At 38.8% G+C, this 17,526-nt stretch overlaps 1 non-coding gene across 1 annotated transcript; it reads right to left on the reverse strand.

The window, feature by feature from the left end:
* Positions 1–8,603: 8,603 nt before the first annotated feature.
* Positions 8,604–8,711, reverse strand: LOC130978112 (small nucleolar RNA R71). Its single transcript, XR_009085774.1, has one exon. It is a non-coding gene; the product is annotated as a small nucleolar RNA R71 (small nucleolar RNA).
* Between the last annotated feature and the right edge of the window lie 8,815 nt (positions 8,712–17,526).

A 17,526-nucleotide genomic window follows, 5' to 3' on the forward strand; every position in this document is an offset into this window, starting at 1 on the left:
ACTTGAAGATCATGAAGAACACCATGCATGAGTTTTCGAAAAATGCACAAATTTTTAAAGACATGCAATTGACACTAAACTTAAAAATTGACACTAGACTCAAACAAGAAACACCAAATTTTTTTTTTGATTTCATGATTTTATTTATTTTTTTAGATTTTTTTTTGAAAATTATATTTTTGAAAAACGAAAATACAGAAAAAAATTTTTGAAAGATTTTTGAAAAATTTTGAAAAGAAAATTACCTAATCTGAGCAACAAGATGAACCGTCAGTTGTCCAAACTCGAATAATCCCCGGCAACGGCGCCAAAAACTTGGTGCACGAAATTGTGATCATCAACAATGGCGCCAAAAACTTGGTAGCGCTCTCAAACGTGAATCACACTTTGTCACAACATCGCACAACTAACCAGCAGGTGCACTGGGTCGTCCAAGTAATAAACCTTACGTGAGTAAGGGTCGATCCCACGGAGATTGTTGGTATGAAGCAAGCTATGGTCATCTTGTAAATCTCAGTTAGGCGGATTCAAATGGTTATAAAGGTTTCGAAAATAATAATAAATAAAGCATAAAATAAAGATAGAGATACTTATGTAAATCATTGATGAGAATTTCAGATAAGTGTGTGGAGATGCATTGTCCCTGTTGAATCTTTGCTTTCCTACTGCTTTCATCCAATCCTTCATACTCCTTTCCATGGCAAGCTGTATGTAGGGCATCAACGTTGTCAATGGCTACTTCCCATCCTCTCAGTGAAAATGGTCCAAATGCTCTTCTCACAGCACGACTAATACTCTAGAATGCAGCATGGAACTGGCGTTGAACGGCCGTTTGCGTTGTCTTAGGTCAAACAAAGTATGGACCATTATATATTACTGAAAAGCTCTGGATGTCTACTTTCCAACATCGTTGAGAGCGCGCCATTTAGAATTTTGTAGCTCCAGAAAATTTATTTTGAGTGCAGGGAGGTCAGAATCCAACAGCATCAGCAATCCTTTGTCAGCCTAAATCAGATTTTTGCTCAGGTCCCTCAATTTCAGCCAGAAAATATCTGAAATCACAGAAAAACACACAAACTCATAGTAAAGTTCAGAAATGTGAATTTTGCATAAAACTAATAAAAACATCCCTAAAATTAGCTAGATCCTACTAAAAACTACCTAAAAATAATGCCAAAAAGCGTATAAATTATCCGCTCATCAGTAATCTTAAATTTTATTTTTTTTTAAAATGTTTAAAATTTTGTTTAAAAATTCAATATATAATTTTAAATGTTTAAATTCAATAATTTTTAAACTAACAAAATTTTTTCAAATTTTTATAATTTTTCAATATAATTTGTCTATAATTTTTCGTTAAAAATTCACACATCAAAGTTTAAGAATAAAAATGAAAAATAATAATTACCCGTGTATGAAAAAAAGTAGCACTATAAACATATACTCTAAATCCAGAAAAGATGAACTTACATAAGGTTCAATATAAAGAAACAAGATACCTCATAGTGACTAAGTAAATTGCATAATTAAAGCTCTCTAGACAATAAAATACTAAAAAAATTAATTATACAAATGGTATATCTATTTAAGATTTCAAGTAATCGAGTAACATGCATATGTATGTCTCTCAAATGATATATCTATTTAAGCTTATACAATTTCAGCAATTTACAAACCTAGTTGGAGCTTTTGCATCATAAACCTACTGTCTACAGGCACACTTTTTGGAATAGCAAGCTGTACACCTTCAATTGCAAACTATAAACATAATCAACACACAAACTATAAACATAATCAACACACAAATTATAATTAAACAAACAAATCATAGTTCATATATTCAAATGAGTAAATTGCAACAAATTTAGTAAAATAACAACTAACACAGTAAAATTAATTCAAAAAATAATTAACCCACACAGTAATAAACTCAGAAAATTAACAATAATCAACAATAAGTTAATAATTAACTTAGAAAATTAACAAGCTAAAATTAACTCAGACAATTAACAACAATCAACACTAATTAACTCAAAAAATAATTAACTCAGAAAACAATTAACTTAGAAAATTAACAATCATCCAAAATACCATCAACTAAAAACAAATCCTAAATTATACCCTATCTAACCTAACATTATTTAATTTCTAATTACACTAAATTAATATAGCAAACTCTAATCACACACTTCATTAAAAAATTTAATTAATAATTTATTAAAATACCTAACAAAATCCAATAAAAACAAAAAAATGAAAAAAAATACAAAAACTACAAAAAAATACCTTTGATGATGGATGCAGAATGGTGGAAGTGTGGTGGTGATAGGAGATAGCAGTGAAACCTATAGTGGTGGAGCTAGGATTTAGTAACATAACAAATAATCAAAAGGAAAAATGGACAACAACCTTACCTTGGTACGGTGGACCTCAGCCACGGTGATAGCGACAAGGCGACAACCTCCGAACGATGGCAAGGGACACCAACAATGGCAGCACGGCAGAGGCTTTTCATAGAGACTTTAGCAGCAGTGATGACGACATGCTGATCTGAGACGACAATATGGTTTACTGGCAGTGACGACAGCTCCAAGTTGTGGCGGCGCATCCTTCTTCTAGACCAGAGGGAGAGAGATGAGAGAGAGAGACGAGAGAGAGAATAAGAAGAGAAAAGAGAGAGAGTTTGCATAAGTACAGGAGAAGGATTTTGTATTTGAATTTTATCCCAAATTTATCGCCATATTTACCGGCAGAAAAATTCGACGGTAAGGTGTTCGTCGTTGCTTAAACGATGCATTTCACTAAATTTTGTTACCGTCGAAATTTTTCGTCTGATTTTTTGACGATAAATTTGGCACTAATAAAATCAATTTTAGTGCCTCTATTTACCGTCGTATTTAGAGGCAGAATTTTAAATTCGACGGTAATTTATTAAAGAATGAATTTTCTCTCGTACCTGTCGAAAACTCTGCCGCTAAATTTGTCAGTAACTTCTGTCACTAAATTCGACGGTATTTAGCGTATTTCTTGTAGTGTATAACTAAAATTTTGGCAGAGTATGTAGGAGATCTTAAAAAAGAAGATCTCGGGAGGAACGGCATTGGAGTTGTCCCTCAAATTCAACTTCAAAGCCTTCAACAATCAGGTAGAGTATGAAGCATTCTGATCGAATTCCGACTTACAGGAGAAGTAGGAGCTCAAAAAGTGATGATCCATAGGGACTCATAAGTTGTCACCTCACAGACAATTATCAAGTTAAAGATCCTTGCATGAAAATGTATGTGAAGGTAACTTTAAAAATTTTTTTTGGAATTTCAAGAAGTCGAAGCCGAACATATATCGCAGAAAGAAAACAAAGGACAGATACCTTGTCAAAGCTGACAAGTAGTACTGATCTTCAGGCAACAATAGAAGCTTGATATAGGAGATACTACAAGAATCTTCCATCTCGGAAGGTGAAAGTAACTCGGAGGTGTTTGCTATATCGTGTAAGACTTGAGGTGGATGACATCATATATCGATTTTTTCAAAGCTCAAGTTTGACATAGTCCTGAGCGATCCAAAAGGAAGCCAGAGACTAACAAAAAATATATCAAAAAATATATTAAACTCTCTATGATCAAAGAACCTCTTTATTAACAATATATCCAGTTTCCTACTTAAATGTGTTCCGACTTATAAAATAGGTGAAGTTTTAGAAAAATTGCATGGTAGAATTTGTAAAAATAACCTCGGTACTTGATCTCTGACAAAAATATAATTATAATTTTTGTATTACTTAGTTTTAACATATCTTCTCTTCACTTTTATTCAATAGTCATTATTTTAGTATAATTAAATTTTTTTGTGTTATTCAATTTATTTTTATCATATTTATGTTAAAGTAATTGTTACGTTGGGTAACCAGAGGTTGATAGACTGGACTCGCACAGTTGGCCCAATCGTTTTGGAAAGAAGGCCTTCAAGCTTGATCCCGCGCGTGAGGCCTCTGTCCGACTTGTGCTTGAAGGAAGGAGAAGGGGGTGGTACCTGCAAAGACACTCCGATGCCTAAGTTAGCAAGAGTCTCGACAGGTTTAGAGAGTATGGGAACTTAGGGATACCTGAGGGTTATCAGTGTACTTACAGTGGTGAACCCATAACCACCGTTGGAGTAGTTCCACCTTTTAAGGAGGATAACCGTCCCTTTATCTTAGGGAGGTTAAGATTGGACTCCTGCAAGTGGGTTAAGAGATTTTAGGGGCAATTACTTATTTGAATAAGTGTTATCTGCCAGCTAATTTGACTCCCGACTTCCTTTTAGTGGAGCTTGTGTAGAAACCGACCTCTTCGGTGGAAGTCGGTCGCGAGAGGAGGCCAATCTTTGGATTGGGCCTCTTTGTCTTATTTGATCATGGGCCTTAGTGTTTGGCCAAGGTATGAACAGTGCCCCTACTCGAGTCCAAGCCCTTTTTATGAGTTGGGCTCGAGTATACAGCTCGGGGGTTGCAGCCGACTTATTAAAGAACTGACGTGATTTTCAGGAGCCGACGTGATTTAAATTTCCTTAACCGTCGCGTCTAATCAAACGTCGCGTCTCTTAGAGATTTGAGCATTTACGCGCGGGGGAGATTACATTGGTAACGGTGCAACTCTTAAATGGTTGTGTCATTTTACCTTTATACCCCTAACGTGCTTATAAATATTTTTCCTCCTTTTCCCTTGTTTCATTTCTGAAAACTTACTTACGCACTGATGAGCGGATAATTTATACGCTTTTTGGCATTGTTTTTAGTATGTTTTTAGTATGTTTTAGTTAGTTTTTATTATATTTTTATTAGTTTTTAGTTAAAATTAACTTTTCTGGACTTTACTATGAGTTTGTGTGTTTTTCTGTGATTTCAGGTATTTTCTGGCTGAAATTGAGGGACCTGAGCAAAAATCTGATTCAGAGGCTGAAAAGGACTGCAGATGCTGTTGGATTCTGACCTCCCTGCACTCGAAGTGGATTTTCTGGAGTTACAGCAGCCTAATTGGCACGCTCTCAATTGCGTTGGAAAGTAGACATCCTGGGCTTTCTAGCAATGTTAATAGTTCATACTTTGCCCGAGATTTGATGGCCCAAACCGGCGTTTCAAATCAGCTTAAAACTGCCCGGCGTTAAACGCCGGAACTGGCACAAGAATGGGAGTTAAACGCCCAAACTGGCACAAAAGCTGGCGTTTAACTCCAAGAAAAGTCTCTACACATGAAAAGCTTCAATGATCAGCCCAAGCACACACTAAGTGGGCCCGGAAGAGGATTTTTATGTCATTTACTCATCTTTGTAAACCCTAAGCTACTAGTTCTCTACAAATAGGACCTTTTGCTATTGTATTCTCATCTTTAGATCACTTTAGATCTTTTGATCATCTTTGGACGTCTAGTTCTTAGATCATTGGGGGGCTGGCCTCTCGGCCATGCCTAGACCTTGTTCTTATGTATTTTCAATGGTGGAGTTTCTACACACCTTAGATTAAGGTGTGGAGCTCTGGTGTACCTCGAGTATTAATGCAATTACTATTGTTCTTCTATTCACTTCACCTTATTCTTATTCCAAGATATTCATTCGCACTCAAGAACTTGATGAATGTGATGATTATGTGACGCTCATCATCATTCTCACTTATGAACGCGTGCCTGACAACCACTTCCGTTCTACAAGCAAACAAGGCTTGAATGTTTATCTCTTGGATTCCTTAATCAGAATCTTCGTGGTATAAGCTAGAATTGATGGCGGCATTCAAGAGAATCCGGAAGGTCTAAGCCTTGTCTGTGGTATTCTGAGTAGGATTCAAGGATTGAATGACTGTGATGAGCTTCAAACTCCTGAAGGCTGGGCGTTAGTGACGGACGCAAAAGAATCATTGGATTCTATTCCAACCTGATTGAGAACCGACAGATGATTTGCCGTGCTGTGACAGAGCGCGTTGAACATTTTCACTGAGAGGACGGGACTGTAGCCACTGACAACGGTGATGCCCAACATACAGCTTGCCATGGAAAGGAGTAAGAAGGATTGGATGAAGACAGTAGGAAAGCAGAGAGACGGAAGGGACAAAGCATCTCCATACGCTTATCTGAAATTCTCACCAATAAATTACATAAGTATCTCTATCTTTATTTTATGTTTTTTTCATAAATCATCCATAACCATTTGAATCTGCCTGACAGAGATTTACAAGATGACCATAGCTTGCTTCATACCAACAATCTCCGTGGGATCGACCCTTACTCGCGTAAGGTTTATTACTTGGACGACCCAGAACACTTGTTGGTTAGTTGTGGGAAGTTGTGATAAAGAGTTGAGATTGCAATTGAGCGTACCATGTTGATGGCGCCATTGATGATCACAATTCTGCGCACCAAGTTTTTGGCGCCGTTGCATGGGAATTAAATGTCCTAACTACAATTTCGCATTTGTTCCCTGCAATAAAAGTGCCAAGTTTTGATCCGGCAACAACACCATGTTTTTGGCGCCGTTGTCGGGGATTGTTTGAGTTTGGACAACTGACGATTCATCTTGTTGCTTAGATTAGGTATTTTTTTTCAGAATTTTAAGAATGAATTCTAGAGTTTCAAGGTGATGTTTTCATCATCACCAAAGCTGATTGATTCTCATCAATTTAGCTCTTGAATGTAATGTCCTGCTGAAGCTTGGCTAGCCATGTCTAATTTCTTTAGACTAAAGCTTTAGACTAACATTGCATGATTCTTGGAATTCTTATTAAAAATTATGAATCTCTTTATTTTCTTTTCCATATAATTTTCAAAAAATCCAAAAAAAATTATAAAATCTTAAAACCAAAAAATAATTTTATGTTTCTTGTTTGAGTCTAGTGTCTAATTTTAAGTTTGGTGTCAATCGCATGTTTCTGTTCTTCTTGCATTTTTCAAATTCATTCATGTGTCTTCATTAATCTTCAAGTTATTCTTGATGATTTCCTTGCTCTGATCTTTAACTTCTCTTGTCTTGAGTGTTTTGTTGTTTCTCATATGCATTCTCAATTTGTTAGTGTCAGTAGTATACAAACTTCTAAGTTTGGTGTCTTGCATGCATTGTTTATTTGATCTTAGTTTCATTTTGATTATTCCTCATTATTAAAAATCCAAAAAAATTTTTAATTTTTGTCTTTTCAAGTCAATAATACAAAGAATTGAAGATTCAGAACATACAGCAGAGGAATTATACAGAAAAAGCTGGGCGTTCAAAACGCCCAGTGAGGAAGGAAAACTGGCGTTTAAACGCCAGCCAGGGTACCTGGCTAGGCGTTTAACGCCCAAAAGGGTAGCATTTTGGGCGTTAAATGCCATAATGTATACCATTCTGGGCGTTTAACGCCAGGATGGCACAAGAGGGAAGATTTTGTTTTTAATTCAAATTTTTTTTAAGTTTTCATAATTTTTCAAAATCAAATCTTTTTCAAACCATATCTTTTCAATCATATATTTTCAAAATCAATTTCTTTCCATTTTCAAAAATACTTGCTAACAATTAATGATTTGATTCAACATTTCAATTATGTTGCCTTTTCTGTTCAGAAAGGTTTAATGTCTGAATCATATCTTTTAAATTTCTTGTTAGCCAAGTCATTAATTTTCAAAATCAAATCTTTTTAAATAGTTTTTAAATCATATCTTTTCAATCATATCTTTTTAAAACCATAACTTTTCAATCATATCTTATTAATCACATCTTTTTCAAAATAGTTTTCAATCATATCTTTTTTATTTTTAATTTCAAAGTCTTTTTCAAAAATCACTTTATTTCTTTCCCAATCATATATTTCGAAAATCATTCTTCAATTTTTCAAAATGTTTTTAAAATCTTTTTAATTTATTTTCAAAAATTTCTTCCCCTCTTCTAACATCCTTCTATTTATGGACTAACACTCCTCCTCAATGCACAATTTGAATTCTATCTTTCTAGCTAAGTTCGAATTCTTCTTCTACCCTCTCCTTCTTCTTTTCCTCTGACACCTCAAGGAATCTCTATACTGTGACATAGAGGATTTCATACTTTCTTGTTCTCTTCTCTTTCATATGAGCAGGAGCAAAGACAAAAGCATTCTTGTTGAGGCTGACCCTGAACCTGAAAGGACCTTGAAGCGAAAGCTAAGAGAAGCTAAAGCACTACTCTCTGTAGAGGACCTAATAGAAATCTTCAAACTAGAAGAAGATATGGTAGCCGAAATCAACAACAATGCCAACAATGCAAGGAAGGTGCTGGGTGACTTTACTGCACCTACTCCCGACTTCTATGGGAGAAGCATCTCTATCCCTGCCATTGGAGCAAACAACTTTGAGCTTAAGCCTCAATTAGTTTCTCTAATGCAACAGAATTGCAAGTTCCATGGACTTCCATTGGAAGATCCTCATCAGTTTTTAGCTGAGTTCTTGCAAATCTGTGACACTGTCAAGACTAATGGGGTTGACCCTGAGGTCTACAGACTTATGCTATTCCCTTTTGCTGTAAGAGACAGAGCTAGGATATGGTTGAACTCATAACATAAAGAAAGCCTGAACTCTTGGGAAAAGCTAGTCAATGCCTTCTTGGCAAAGTTCTTTCCACCTCAAAAATTGAGTAAGCTTAGAGTGGAAGTCCAAACCTTCAGACAGAAGGAAGGTGAATCCCTCTATGAAGCTTGGGAAAGATACAAACAATTGATCAGAAAGTGTCCCTCTAACATGCTTTCTGAATGGAGCATCAAAGGTATCTTCTATGATGATCTGTCTGAACTATCCAAGATGTCATTGGACAGCTCTACTGGAGGATCTCTTCATCTGAAGAAGACGCCTACAGAAGCTCAAGAACTCATTGAAATGGTTGCAAATAACCAATTCATGTACACTTCTGAAAGGAATCCTGTGAACAATGGGACGAATCAGAAGAAAGGAGTTCTTGAGATTGATACTCTGAATGCCATACTGGCTCAAAACAAAATATTGACTCAGCAAGTCAATATGATTTCTCAAAGTCTGTCTGGAATGCAAGCTGCACCAGGCAGTACTAAGGACGCTTCATCTGAAGAAGAAGCTTATGATCCTGAGAACCCTTCAATGGAAGAGGTGAATTACATGGGAGAACCCTATGGAAACACCTATAATTCTTCATGGAGAAATCATCCAAATCTCTCATGGAAGGATCAACAGAGACCTCAACAAGGTTTCAACAACAATAATGGTGGAAGAAACAGGTTTGGCAATGGCAAGCCTTTTCCATCATCTTCTCAGCAACAGACAGAGAATTCTAAGCAGAGCCACTCTGACTTAGAAACCATGGTCTTTGATCTAATCAAAACCACTCAAAGTTTCATAACTGAAACAAGGTCCTCCATTAGAAACTTGGAGGCACAAGTGGGTCAGCTGAGTAAGAAAGTTACTGAACTCCCTCCTAGTACTCTTCCAAGCAATACAGAAGAAAATCCAAAAGGAGAGTGTAAGGCCATCAACATGGCCGAATTTGGAGAGGAGGAAGAGGCAGTGATCGCCACTGAGGAAGACCTCAATGGACGTCCACTGGCCTCTAATGAGTTCCCTAATGAGGAACCGTGGGAATCTGAGGCTCACACTGAGACCATAGAGATTCCATTGGATTTACTTCTTCCATTCATGAGCTCTGATGAGTATTCTTCCTCAGAAGAGGACGAAGATGTCACTGAAGAGCAAGTTGCTAAGTACCTTGGAGCAATCATGAAGCTAAATGACAAGTTATTTGGTAATGAGACTTGGGAGGATGAACCCCCTTTGCTCACCAAAGAACTGGATGACTTGACTAGGCAGAGATTACCTCAAAAGAGACAGGACCCAGGGAAGTTCTCAATACCTTGCACCATAGGCACCATGACCTTTGAGAAGGCTCTGTGTGACCTAGGGTCAAGCATAAACCTCATGCCTCTCTCTGTAATGGAGAAGCTAGGGATCTTTGAGGTGCAAACTGCAATAATCTCACTAGAGATGGCAGACAATTCAAGAAAACAAGCTTATGGACTTGTAGAGGATGTTCTGGTAAAGGTTGAAGACTATTACATCCCTGCTGATTTCATAGTCCTAGAGACTGGGAAGTGCATGGACGAATCCATCATCCTTGGCAGACCCTTCCTAGCCACAGCAAAGGCTGTGATTGATGTTGACAGAGGAGAATTGATCATTCAAGTGAATGAAGAATCCTTTGTGTTTAAGGCTCAAGGATATCCCTCTGTTACCATGGAGAGGAAGCATGAAGAGCTTCTCTCAAAACAGAGTCAAACAAAGCCCTCACAGTCAAACTCTAAGTTTGGTGTTGGGAGGCCACAACCAACTTCTAAGTTTGGTGTTGAACCCCCACATTCAAACTCTAAGTTTGGTGTTGGGAGGTTCCAACATTGCTCTGAGTATCTGTGAGGCTCCATGAGAGCCCACTGTCAAGCTACTGACATTAAAGGAGCGCTTGTTGGGAGGCAACCCAAAGTTATATTTATCTAATTTCCATTGTTATTTTATGTTTTCTATAGGTTGATGATCATGTGAAGTCACAAAATCAATTGAAAAAGCAAAAACAGAATGAAAAATAGAAAGAAAAACAACACACCCTGGAGAAAAACTTGCTGGTGTTTAAACGCCAGTGAATACAGCAAAATGGGCACTTAACGCCCAGTCTGGCACCATTCTGGGCGTTTAACCCCAGAAAGGGGCAAGAAGCTGGCGTTAAATGCCAAAAATGGGCACCAGCCCGGTGTTTAACGCTAGGATTGGCAGAAGGAGCATTTTTGATCACCACTTGGTGCAGGAATGAATTATCCTTGACACCTCAGGATCTGTGGACCCCACAGGATCTCCACCTACCCCACCACTCTCTTTCTTCTTCTCCCATTCACCAATCACCTCAACACCTCTTCCCCAAAAACCCTTCACCTATCAAATCCTACCATTCTCTTCACCACTCACATCCATCCTTCATAAAACCCCACCTACCTCACCATTCAAATTCAAACCACTTTCCCTCCCAAACCCACCCATACATAACCGAACCCTACCCATCTCTCCACCCCTATATAAACCCATCTTCACCCTCTCATTTTCACACAACCTATACATTACTTCTCCCCCTTGGCCGAACCACAAAGCCCTCCTCCATCTCCTCTATTTTTTCTTCTTCTACTCTCTTTTTTCTTCTTTTGCTCGAGGACGAGCAAACCTTCTAAGTTTGGTGTGGTAAAAGCATTGCTTTTTATTTTTCCATAACCATTTATGGCATCTAAGGTCGGAAAAACCTCTAGAAAGAGGAAAGGGAAGGCAAAAGCTTCCACCTCCGAGTCACGGGAGATGGAGAGATTCATCTCAAGGGTGCATCAAGACCACTTCTATGAAGTTGTGGCCATGAAGAAGGTGATCCCCGAGGTCCCTTTCAAACTCAGAAAGAGTGAATATCCGGAGATCCGACATGAGATCCAAAGAAGAGGTTGGGAAGTTCTTACCAACCCCATTCAACAAGTCGGAATCTTAATGGTTCAAGAGTTCTATGCCAATGCATGGATCACCAAGAACCATGATCAAAGTGTGAACCCGGATCCAAAGAATTGGCTTACAATGGTTCGGGGGAAATGCTTAGATTTTAGTCCGGAAAATGTAAGGTTGGCATTCAACTTGCCCATGATGCAAGGAGATGAACACACTTACACTAGAAGGGTCAACTTTGATCAAAGGTTGGACCAAGTCCTCATAGACATTTGTGAAGAGGGCGCTCAATGGAAGAGAAATTCAAGAGGGAAGCCGGTTCAACTGAGAAGGCATGACCTCAAGCCCGTGGCTAGGGGATGGTTGGAGTTTATCCAACGCTCAATCATTCCCACTAGCAACCGGTCCAAAGTTACTATAGACCGGGCTATCATGATTCATAGCATCATGATTGGAGAGGAAGTAGAAGTTCATGAGGTTATATCCCAAGAACTTTATAAGGTGGCGGACAAGTCCTCTACCTTGGCAAGGTTAGCCTTTCCTCATCTCATTTGTCACCTCTGTTATTCAGTTGGAATTAACATAGAGGGAGACATCCTCATTGATGAGGACAAGCCCATCACTAAGAAGAGGATGGAGCAAACAAGAGATCCCACTCATCATGAAATCCCTGAGATGCCTCAAGGGATGCACTTTCCTCCACAAAACTACTGGGATCAAATCAACACCTCCCTAGGAGAATTGAGTTCCAATATGGGACAACTAAGGGTGGAGCACCAAGAACATTCCATCCTCCTCCATGAAATTAGAGAAGATCAAAGAATAATGAGAGAGGAGCAACAAAGGTAAGGAGGAGACATTGAGGAGCTCAAACACTCCATAAGATCTTCAAGAGGAAGAACAAGCCGCCATCACTAAGGTGGACCCGTTCTTTAATCTCCTTGTTCTTTATTTTTCTGTTTTTTGAATTTTTATGCTTATGTTTATCTATGTTTGTATCTTATTACATGATCATTAGTGTCTTAGTGTCTATGCCTTAAAGTTATGAATGTCCTATGAATCCATCACCTTTCTTAAATGAAAAATGTTCTTAATTAAAAAAGAGAAGAATTGCATGAATTTTGAATTTTATAACAGATTAATTATTTTGATGTGGTGGCAATACTTTGACTTCTGAATGTATGCTTGAACAGTGCATATATCTTTTGAATTTGTTGTTCATGAATGTTGGCTCTTGAAAGAATGATGAAAAAAGGAGACATCTTACTGAGGATATGAAAAATCATAAAAATGATTCTTGAAGCAAGAAAAAGCAGTGAATATAAAAAAAAGAGAGATTATGTGCGAAAAATAATAATAATAATAATAATAAAATTGTGATCCAAGGCAAAAAGAGTGTGCTTAAGAACCCTGGACACCTCTAATTGGGGACTCTAGCAAAGCTAAGTCACAATCTAAAAAGGTTCACCCAGTTATGTGTCTGTGGCATGTATGTATCAGGTGGTAATACTGGAAGACAGAGTGCTTTGGGCCACGGCCAAGACTCATAAAGTAGCTGTGTTCAAAAATCATCATACTTAACTAGGAGAGTCAATAACACTATCTGGATTCTGAGTTCCTATAGAAGCCAATCATTCTGAATTTCAAAGGATAGAGTGAGATGCCAAAACTGTTCAGAGGCAAAAAGCTAAAAGCCCCGCTCATCTAATTAATACTGATCTTCATAGATGTTTTTGGAATTCATTGCATATTCTCTTCTCTTTATATTAGTTGATTTTCAGTTGCTTGAGGACAAGCAACAATTTAAGTTTGGTGTTGTGATGAGCGGATAATTTATACGCTTTTTGGCATTGTTTTAAGTATGTTTTTAGTATGTTTTAGTTAGTTTTTATTATATTTTTATTAGTTTTTAGTTAAAATTCACTTTTCTGGACTTTACTATGAGTTTGTGTATTTTTCTGTGATTTCAGGTATTTTCTGGCTGAAATTGAGGGACCTGAGCAAAAATCTGATTCAGATGCTTAAAATTGACTGCAGATGCTGTTGGATTCTGACCTCTCTGCACTCGAAGTCGATTTTCTGCAGCTACCGCAGCCCAATTGGCGCGCTCTCAATTGCGTTGGAAAGTAGACATCTTGGGCTTTCCAGCAATATATAATAGTCCATACTTTTTCCGAGATTTGATGGCCCAAACCGGCGTTCCAAATCAGCTCAAAACTGCCCGGCGTTAAACGCCGGAACGGGCACAAGAATGGGAGTTAAATGCCCAAACTGGCACAAAAGCTGGCGTTTAACTCCAAGAAAAGTCTCTACACATAAAAGCTTCAATGATCAGCCCAAGCACACACCAAGTGGGCCCGGAAGAGAATTTTTATGTCATTTACTCATCTTTATAAACCCTAAGCTACTAGTTCTCTACAAATAGGACCTTTTGCTATTGTATTCTCATCTTTAGATCACTTTAGATCTTTTGATCATCTTTGGACGTCTAGTTCTTAGATCATTGGGGGGCTGGCCTCTCGGCCATGCCTAGACCATGTTCTTATGTATTTTCAACGGTGGAGTTTCTACACACCATAGATTAAGGTGTGGAGCTCTGGTGTACCTCGAGTATTAATGCAATTACTATTGTTTTTCTATTCACTTCAGCTTATTCTTATTCTAAGATATTCATTCGCACTCAAAAACTTGATGAATGTGATGATTATGTCACGCTCATCATCATTCTCACTTATGAACGCGTGCCTGACAACCACTTCCGTTCTACAAGCAAACAAGGCTTGAATGTTTATCTCTTGGATTCCTTAATCAGAATCTTCGTGGTATAAGCTAGAATTGATGGCGGCATTCAAGAGAATCCGGAAGGTCTAAACCTTGTCTGCGGTATTCTGAGTAGGATTCAAGGATTTAATGACTGTGACGAGCTTCAAACTCCTGAAGGCTGGGCGTTAGTGACAGACGCAAAAGAATCACTAGATTCTATTCCAACCTGATTGAGAACCGACAGATGATTAGCCGTGCTGTGACAGAGCGCGTTGAACATTTTCACTGAGAGAACGAGATTGTAGCCACTGACAACGGTGATGCCCAACATACAGCTTGCCATGGAAAGGAGTAAGAAGGATTGGATGAAGACAGTAGGAAAACAGAGAGACGGAAGGGACAAAGCATCTCCATACGCTTATCTGAAATTCTCACCAATGAATTACATAAGTATCTCTATCTTTATTTTATGTTTTATTAATAAATCATCCATAACCATTTGAATCTGCCTGACTGAGATTTACAAGATGACCATAGCTTGCTTCATACCAACAATCTCTGTGGGATCGACCCTTACTCGCATAAGGTTTATTACTTGGACGACCCAGTGCACTTGCTGGTTAGTTGTGCAAAGTTGTGATAAAGAGTTGAGATTGCAATTGAGCGTACCATGTTGATGGCGCCGTTGATGATCACAATTCTGCGCACCACGCACTCTACACTGAAAGAAAGCTTCTTTTTCTCTTTAATCGACTACCTCTGATCCTTCGAAAGTAAAGGTCAGTTTTTTCTCTTATCCTCTTTTACAATTGCTTTTATTTGCATATTTTTTGTTTTGAAAGGAGTGTTGACCGTAGGCTTAGTGATTCTGTTTTGTTGAGGATCTAACCCAGGCACCTTAGAGACCCTGTTTTTTATCCTTTTTTTCTTTCCTCTTTGTAGATTTTGAGATCCTTTTTTTTTTAGAAAAAGATGTTTTCTGTAGATCTCTCGCTCAATGGGTAGATGTTACTGTTCTTGGGGAAGAACCCCTTGTGGATACTGACTATATTACTGGTCTTCGTACGCATCATATGATTTGTGCTTCTGATGAGGATGAGTCGAGATATGAACTGATAGCCCCGGGTCCAGAAGACCGGGTTTGTTTCGGAAGAGCTTCTGAGGAAGACTCTCATTTTATTTTTATTTATGAGAGTTTTTTCACCCATTTGTGCGTTCTTCTTCCTTTTTCCGACTTTGAGATAGCCGTTTTATCTCATTGCCGGATAGCCCCTGATGTGTGGAAAACGATCCAACACAAAACTCACCGGCAAGTGTACCGGGTCGCATCAAGTAATAATAACTCACATGAGTGAGGTCGATCCCACAGGGATTGAAGGATTGAGCAATTTTAGTTTAGTGGGTGATTCAGTCAAGCGAATCAAGTTTTGGTTGAGTGATTTGTGTTTAACAGAAATTAAATGACAGTAAATGTAAAGGGGGAAGGGTAAAGTGCAGTAAATTGAAGAACAGAATTGTAAATGTGCAGAATCTTAAATGGCAAGAAAGTAAATGACTGAAACTTAAAGTGCAAGAAACTTAAATTGCAGTAACTTAAATGGCAAGAAAGATAAATTGCTAGAAAGTAAAAGGGAATTGAGGAATGGGATTGTAAGATCTAAACAGAGAAGAAGTAAATTGCAGTAAATGGTTGAGCAGAAGGTAAATCAGCAACAGGTAGCATTCAAACAGAATTTAAATGAAATGTAGCAGAGGTTCACAGAAGAACCAAAAGTGAAATTGTAATCTCAGGATTCCAAGGGCTTAGGTAGCAGATCCTAAAACCCAATTTCCTTCCCAGATCTGAATGAACTAAGCAATTGACAGAAAATTAAAGAAGAAGCAATAGAAGAACAGAATTGGAATTTAATTATGCAGAAATCAAAGTGCAAAGAGTTGAATGGGAATTGGGACAGAATTTCCCCAATTTCACACATCCAATACTCAGAAAAACAGAGAGTAGAATTGCCCAAGGGAAATGAGGAAGGAGATCAATCAATTCTCCCTTGATCCTCTTAGTTCTCGGCCAATTCTCTCAAGAACAATTCCAAGAGAGTCAAAGCTCCAAAGGAATGTGAAAGTGAAAATTCAAAAGCCAAGGTAAAAGTAAAAATTCAAAAGTGAGCATAAAGGTAGCTAAAAGTCCTAATTACATCAAACTAAGTCCTATTTATACACTTTCTATTCTTGGATAATGGGATTTGGATGGGCTTTTGGATTGGTGAAGGAATGAATTCAAATGAATTTTTAATTTGAATTTTGGCCCAAAAACCACTCCCAGGAGGCTGCCCTGCCCTTGTGGAGGGCAGGGCAGAAAATTGATGCTTGGTGCTTGGAGTTGGTGCGGCCATGGTGCGTTTTGGTGCTGCGTGGTGCGCGTCTGGCATGAGGTTGGTGTGCCAGAGGCTGCCCTGCCCGCGCCAAGGGCAGGGCAGAAAAGTTGATGCGCGCGCTTGGTGCTGCCAGGAAGAAATTTGGTGCGCCAGATTTGAGGAGCGCGCGTGCGCGCGATGCACGTTGGTGCGCGGGACGCTGCCCTGCCCGCGCCAAGGGCAGGGCAGGATCGGTTTGGTGTGCCAGGGAAGGAACGCGCGCGCCAGATGCTGCCAGGACGAGGAAATTGGTGCGCCAGGAAGCAAAGTTGGTGCGCCATTCAAATTTCTGCCCTGCCCGCGTCAAGGGCAGGGCAAGGTCCCTTCCTTCACATCGTGGGTTCGATCCTGGGAGGGTGCAAACACGCTAATTATTTTCTTGGTTTCTTGGCACGCTAGTCACCCTTAGTCTTTGGCTTCCTCATGGTCCCTTGCTCGAGCCTTGTAGCATGCATAGTTGATATTTTCTCCTTGATTTTCTTCCTCATGGAGCCCGATTCTGCTCTCCACAAGGGCAGGGCAGAGTTTGCTTCTCTTGGCTCCAAGGCACCCTTTTGTGCTCTGCCCTTGGAGTGGGCAGGGCAAGGTTGCCTTTTCTTGTTTGGTCACCTAATGTTGCCCTCCTAGAGGGCAGTCTGCCCTTGTGGAGGGCAAGGTTGCTTCCCTCATTAGTTGCGGCACGCTTCTCTCCTCTTTGGCCACGCTTTCCTTTTCTTGTGTCACGCTTCTTAGGCCACGCTTTTCATTTTCTTTTCTTTTCTTCACCTATAATGAACCAAACAACCACTCAAAGTATCACTAAATTCAAGAGGCTTATAAATCAATTAAAATTCAATTAAAATGAGCTCAAACCTCAATGATTAACATTAAATTCATGGTGGTTGCTTGATTTAGAGAAG

This window comes from Arachis stenosperma, chromosome 4 (assembly GCF_014773155.1).
Source record: "Arachis stenosperma cultivar V10309 chromosome 4, arast.V10309.gnm1.PFL2, whole genome shotgun sequence".
In the NCBI taxonomy this organism is placed as follows: domain Eukaryota; kingdom Viridiplantae; phylum Streptophyta; class Magnoliopsida; order Fabales; family Fabaceae; genus Arachis; species Arachis stenosperma.